Consider the following 7,305-nt stretch of genomic DNA (forward strand, 5'->3'; position numbering starts at 1 on the left):
AATCCAGAGAATCATCAGGTCATACTTTGAAAACCTGTACTCCAGAAAATTCAAAAATCTAAAGGAAACGGACAATTTTCTAGATAGATATCACTTACCAAAATTAAACCAAGAACAGATAAGCAGTTTAAACAGACCTACAACCCCTAATGAAATAGAAGCAGTCATCAAAAGCCTCCCAACCAAAAAAAGCCCAGGGCTTTTGATGGCTTCACAGCAGAATTCTACCAGAAATTCAAAGAAGAGCTAATACCAGTACTCCTCAAATTGTTCCATACAATAGAAGCAGAAGCAAGATTGCTAAGCTCTTTCTATGAAGCTGCAATTGCCTTGGTACCCAAGCCACACAAAGACAAAATGAAACAAGAGAATTACAGACCAATATCCCTCATGAACACTGATGCAAAAATACTCACTAAAATACTGGCAAATTGAATCCAAGAACATATCAGAAAATTCATCCACCATCATCCCCCCAGGGATGCACGGATGGTTCAACATATGAAAATCCATCAATGTAATCACCATATAAACAAACTCAGAAAGAAAAAATCACATGATCATCTCAGTAGATTCTGAAAAATCCTTTGACAAAACCCAACATCCCTTCATGATAAAGGTCTTGGAGAAATCAGGGATAACAGGAACATACTTAAACATAATAAAAAGTGTGTATTATCTTTAATCGAAAGTTTTTTTGCATTTTGAGAATTTCATACATATGTTCTATATTTTCTCTCTTCCTTCTTCAACTTCTTCCTTCTTCCCCAAATTATTTGTGTGATTTCTCTCTGTGTGTATACGTATGTTCCAAGTCCATTTAGTTTTGATTATATGTGTTTAAGGCTGACCACCTGGTAATCACTTAGGATTGGATAATCTATCAGGGGGCTCATCCCCTGAGAAGACTGTTTATGACATCCCCATCTCATAGGCAATTAATTCACTTAGCCTATAGGTGAGGAAGCATGATGCCACTTTCTTACTATCTGTCATGGTTTGGATAAGTATAAGACAGAGTTTCATGTGTAAATGTCCTAGTTCACATAGTGAAAGTGCTACCACATAGTAGAAATTTTAGAAAAAGTACCTACTGAGAGTTCTTAAGCTTTTATATGAGTGCACTCAATGGGGATGGTGGGACTCAAGAATTTCCTTTTCTTGTGTTTTCTGTCTCATGATATGAGCAGTTTTCTCTGAAACCTGTCTTGCTGTTGTGGACATCTGGTACTACTGTGAGAAGTCCAAAACAGTGGACATAGCTGATTTTTTTTACTAGAACCTATAAAACTGAGATAGATAAAAACAGCTGGCATTTGGCATATTGATGGAGTGTTAATGAACCATTTACATCTACTTCCTCACTGACAACCTTATTATTACTGTACTTGGATAATTTTGTTGAAAATCTCTTAACTCTTTTTTTGTTCTAATAAGAAAGAGGATAAAGTGTTGGAGAATATATGTTTTTTACATGAATTGTTATTCTTAGAACACACCAAATTTTTCATGCCTAGATATTTGGCATGTTCTTTTCTGTCTTTTTTTTTTAAGGATGTTGAACACTTTATTTTTTTCTATTTTTTTATTTAAATGAGAAACAAGCTTGTTTTACATATCAATCTCAGTTTCTTCTTCCTCCCCTCCTCCCTTGCCCCCCACCAACCCTCTATCCCATTCCCTTTCTGCTCCCCAGGGAGGGTGAGACCTTCGATGGGGGAATCTTCAAAGTCTGTCATATCATTTGGAACAGGGCCTAGACTCTCCCCAGTGATAGTATCCCTCTATGTGGAGAGGGCTCCCAAAGTTCATTTGTGTACTAGGGGTACTGATCCACTACCAGTGGCCCCATAGATTGTACAGACCTCCCAAATGACTTCCTCCTTCAGGGGGTCTGGATCAGTCCTATGTTGGTTTCCCAGCTATCAGTCTGGGGTCCATGAGCAACCCCTTGTTCAGGTCAGCTGTTTCTGTGGGTTTCTACAGCCTGGTCTTGACCCCTTTGCTTGTCACTCCTCCATCTCTGCAACTGGATTCCAGAGTTCAGCTCAGTGTTTAGCTGTGGGTGTCTGTGTCTGCTTCCATCAGTTACTGGATGAAGGCACTAGGATGGTGTTTAAGGTAGTCATTAATCTCATTATCAGAGAAGGGCATTTAAAGTAGCCTCTCCACTATTGCTTAGAGTGTTAGTTGGGGTTAACCTTGTGGATCTCTGGATATTTCCCTAGTTGCAGAATTCTCTTTAAACCTATAATGGCTCCCTCTCGTATGGTATCTCTTTTCTTGCTTTCTTCTATTCTTCCCCTGACTAGATCTTCCTGCTCCCCCATGTCCTCCTCTCCACTCCTCTTTTCCCCTATTCTTTCTTCTAATTCCCTGTGCCCTCCCACCACGCTCCCAATCTACTCAGGAGGTCTTGTCCCTTTCCCCTTTTCTGGGTGACCATGTATGTCTCTCTTAGGGTCCTTCTTGTTTCCTAGCTTCTCTGGCAGTGTGGATTGTAGGCTGGTAATTCTTTGCTCTATGTCTAAAATCCACATATAAGTGAGTACATACCATGTTTGTCTTTTTGTGACTGGGTTACTTGACTCAGGATTGTTCCATCCATTTACCTGTGAATTTCAAGACTCTTATTGTTTTTATCTGCTGAGTAGTACTTGGCTGAAGAATGGATAGAAAAAATATGGTACATTTACACAATGGATTACTGTCTTTCTTTTCTTTTTAATTGAAAAAAAAACCCTTTTCATGTAGTATATTTTGGTCACAGTTTTCCTTTCTGTAACTTCTTCAAGATCCTTCCTTCCTCCCCACCCATCCATGTCCATGGCTTATTTCTTTGTCTCTTTAGAAAACAAGTAGGCAACAAAACAAACAAGCTCATTTTTTTTCAAAAAAAGCATGAGAAATACACATAGACAGACAGAAACACATACACCATTAAAAACACAAATCTATTGTCATTCCACATAGGCTAGACCAATATTCTGAACCCAGTAAGACTGACCCTATCCCACCTGTACTAGCCCAGCATAACTCCAATTGCCCCTCCCCTCCTCATTACCATAACCCAGACCATACCTCTGGGGCATACCTTATACCTTATCAGGGGTCAAGTTAGCTTCCTGAATACAAGGTAAGCTGCCATTCCTTTCCATCCCTGCCCCCAAGTCCCAACACAGGTGGACCTTCTACTCAACTATGGGCCACAGAAGCCAGAATACCAGAGAGAAAACAAAAACCAAGAATGAAAACACCCATCTAACATGAAATCCAGAAAATGACATCTAGTCCTATAATTACTCCAACCCAGATGCCTAAATATAAGTGTAAGAACATAGAGGACAACAGCTAGAGTAATATGTCACACTGGAGCCCAACTTCTGTATCCTATTAGAGAAAACCCTGAATATTCCAATACAGATGAAGCACAAGAAAATTAACTTAAAACCAACATTATGATGAAGATAGAGGTCTTTAAAGAGGAAGTGAATAAATCCCTTAAGGATATCAAAGAAAGGACAATCAAAACATCAGAGGAACTGAATAAATCTCTTAAAGAATGCCAAGAAAAACTGTCAGTTGATGGAAATGGATAAACCTGTTCAAGACCTGAAAGTGGAAATAGAAGCAATAAAGAAAAGACAAACTGAGAGAATTCTGGAAATGGAAAATCTAGGTAAGCAAACAGGAGCCAACGATGCAAGCATCACCAACTGAATACAAGAGATGGAAAAGAGAATCTCAGGAGTTGAAGACACAATAGAAGATATAGATACATTGGTCAAAGAAAATGTTAAATCTAAAAAATTCCTAACACAAAACATTCAGGAAATCTGAGACACTATAAAAAGATCAAACCTAAGAATAATAGGAATGGAAGAAAGATAAAATTTCCAATTCGAAGAACTAAATATTTTTAACAAAATCACAGAAGAAAACTTTCCTAACCTAAACTAAAGAAGGACATGCCTATAGAGGTACAAGAAGCATTTAGAACATCAAATAGATTGTACCAGAATAATAAACATACTAAACACCCAGAAAAAACAAAGAACAAAATCTGCAATAGAAAAAAAGGCCAAATAACATATTCAAGGCAGATCTACTAGAATTACACCTGCCTTCTCAATGTACACTCTAAAAGCCAGAAGGACCTGGACAAATATCCTGCAGACTCCAAGAGTCCACAGATGCAAGCCAAGACTACTACACTGAGTCAAGACAGAAATCAAAACAGAAATTAAAGACTTCCTAGAATTCAATAAAAATGAATACAAAGCATATCCAAACTTCCAAACTTATGGGGCACAAGGAAAATGGTGTTAAGAGGAAAGTTCATAGCACTAAGTGTCTGCATAAAGAAATTGGAGAGATCTCATACTAGTGACTTAATAGCGCACCTGAAAGTGATAGAATAGAAAAAAGTAATCAAACCCAAGAGGAGCAGATGACAAGAAATCAAATTGAGGACTTAAATCAGTAAATTAGAAACAAAGAGAACAATACAAAGAATCAATGAAACAAAGAGTCAATTCTTTGGTAAAAATCAGCAAGATAGACAAACTCTTATCCAAACTAACTCAAAGGTAGAGAGAATATTTAAATTACCAAACAAGAAAGGGAATGTAACAACAGACACTGATGAAATCCAGAGAACCATTTGCTCATACTTTAAAAACCTGTACTCCACCAAATTGGAAATTCTAAAAAAAATACATAATTTTCTTTTTAGGTACCACTTACCTAAAGATCTGATAAACAATTTAACCTGATCCTAAGGAAATAGAAGCAGTTGTTAAAAGCCCAACCTAAAAAAAGCTTAGGGTGAGATGATTTTCCACATAATTCTACCATACTTTTTCTTTTCTTTTCTTTTCTTTTTTTTTTAATTAGTTCAAGTTAGGAACAAGCTTGTTTCACATGTCAATCCCTTCTCCCTCTCCCTTTCCCTCTTCTCTCATCCCTCCTCCTCCACCCACAACCTACCCCCCACCCCATCCACCCTCCACTCCCCAGGCAGGGTAGGGCCCTCAACGGGGTCTCTGCAACATCCACCACATCTTCCAGGGCTGGGCCTGGGCCCTTCCCCATGTGTATCCCTCCACGTGGGATGGGCTCTCAAAGTCCCTTCCAGGGGAAAAAAAAAATACTAATCCACTACCAGAGGCTCCCTGGAGTGCAGAGGCCTACTCATTGACATCCATGTTCAGGGGTCTGGATCAGTCCTGTATTGGCCTCCCAGACAGCATCTGGGGTCGATGTGCTCCCCCTTGTTCAGGCCAACTGTTTCTGTGGGTTTCTACAACCTGATACCGACCCCTTCGATCTTCATTCCTCCCTCTCTTCAACTAAGTTCCGGAGTTCAGTTCAGTGTATATCTGTGGATGTCTGTCTCTGCTTCCATCAGCCACTGGATGAGGGCTCATGTTTATCTTTTTGTGACTGGGTTATTTCATTCAGGATGGTTTCTTCTAGTTCCATCCATTTGCCTGCGAATTTCAAGATTCCATTGCTTTTTTCTGCTGAGTAGTACTCCATTGTATAAATGTACCACATTTTCTCTATCCATTCTTCAGTTGAGGGGCATCTAGGTTGCTTCCAGGTTCTGGCTATTACAAACAATGCTGCTATGAACATGGTTGACATATGTCCTTGTTGTATGAACATGCAGTATTTGGATATATACCCAAGAGAGGAATGGCTGGATCTTGAGGTAGACTGATTCCCATTTTTCTGAGCAACTGCCATACTGATTTCCAGAGTGGTCTTACAAGTTTGCACTCCCACCAGCAATGGAAGACTGTTCCTTTTTTTCCACATCCTCTCCAGCATAGATTGTCATTGATATTTTTGATTTTAGCCATTCTGACAGATGTGAAGTGGTATCTCAGAGTTGTTTTGAGTTGCATTTCTCTGATGGCCAAGGATTTTGAGCACTTTCTTAAGTGTCTTTCAGCCATTTCAGATTCCTCTGTTGAGAATTCTCTATTGAGTTCTGCACTCCACTTTTTAATTTCTGTGTTTGGTGTTTTGGTGGCTAGCTTCTTGAGTTCATTGTATATTTTGGAAATCAGCCCTCTGTCATATGTGGGGTCGGTGAAGATCTTTTCCCATTCTGTGGGCAGTCATTTTGTCTTACTGACTGTGTCCTTTTCCTTGCAGAAGCTTCTCAGTTTCAGGAGGTCCCATTTATTAATTGCAGACCTCAGTGTCCATGCTACTGGCGATGTTCTGGAAGCGATCTCTTGTGCCAATTTTTGCAAGGGTAACTCCCACTTTGTCTTCTAGAAGATTCAGTGTGGCTGGATTTATGGTGAGATCTTTGATCCATTTGCATGTTAGGTGCATTTTAGGGTCTAGTAGAAACCTTTTGCAAGGGAAACTCCCAGGAATCTATAAAGATGACCCTGGCTAAGACTCCTAGCAAGGTGATACATAGCCTGAACTAGACATCTTCTATGACCAGGCAAGCTTTCTAGTGGACACCAACTCAGCCACATAATCTAAGACCTTCCCTATATGGGAAGACAAACTGTAGCCTGCATATGAAATGTGCTGGGGCAAGGGTGGCACAGAGATTGTGGGAATGGCCAACCAATAACTGGTTTAGCCTGAGACCCATGTCATGAGAGAGTGCCTGGAGTGCCAGGACCCAAAGACTGGATGGCACAGAGGTCTAGGATAGAACCAAACATGACTGGAGAAAAAAAAAAACTATGTTAATGTGTAGGGAGACACTCTAGCCCCGCCCAATAGTCCTGGGACAGGTACCAGGTGGACCCGGGACTCGCCCATAAGGGCGTGGTGAAGGAAAGCCAGGGTGATGTAAGGGAGCTTCTTAAGGGGCTGCATGTGGGGACCTTGACCCCTTTTGTTCTGGCCGCGCTTGCTGGGTTCTATAACCTAGCTCTCGCCTGTGTCTTGCCTTGGTGTCATCTGGAATAAAGAGACTTTAATCCTACACGTGGCGCCCAACGTGGGGCTCGAACCCACGACCCTGGGATTAAGAGTCCCATGCTCTACCGACTGAGCTAGACATGTATTATGTTGGGGTAGGGATTTTACATTTGTCTCCACAGGAGAAAAAAAATCTTTGGATACCATCAAAATTGATCAAGATTCGAGTTGAGGGAGACAACCCCCTTGACAAGGATGACTGACAGGTATTTTCTGAGGAACCCCCCTCTATAAGTCAAAGGACACTACATGTATGGATACTCAAGGAAAGAACGTAGCTATAACCATCAAACAAAAGGAACGTGCTATACGGTAAAATTTACAGCTGTCTCTCGAATAACTCTA

General features: G+C 40.3%; 1 non-coding gene across 1 annotated transcript; it reads right to left on the reverse strand.

Moving 5' to 3' along the window:
• Window positions 1-6,971: 6,971 nt before the first annotated feature.
• On the reverse strand, window positions 6,972-7,044 carry Trnak-cuu. The gene has a single exon. It is a non-coding gene; the product is annotated as a tRNA-Lys (tRNA).
• Window positions 7,045-7,305: the final 261 nt, after the last annotated feature.

This window comes from Cricetulus griseus, chromosome 5 (assembly GCF_003668045.3).
Source record: "Cricetulus griseus strain 17A/GY chromosome 5, alternate assembly CriGri-PICRH-1.0, whole genome shotgun sequence".
In the NCBI taxonomy this organism is placed as follows: domain Eukaryota; kingdom Metazoa; phylum Chordata; class Mammalia; order Rodentia; family Cricetidae; genus Cricetulus; species Cricetulus griseus.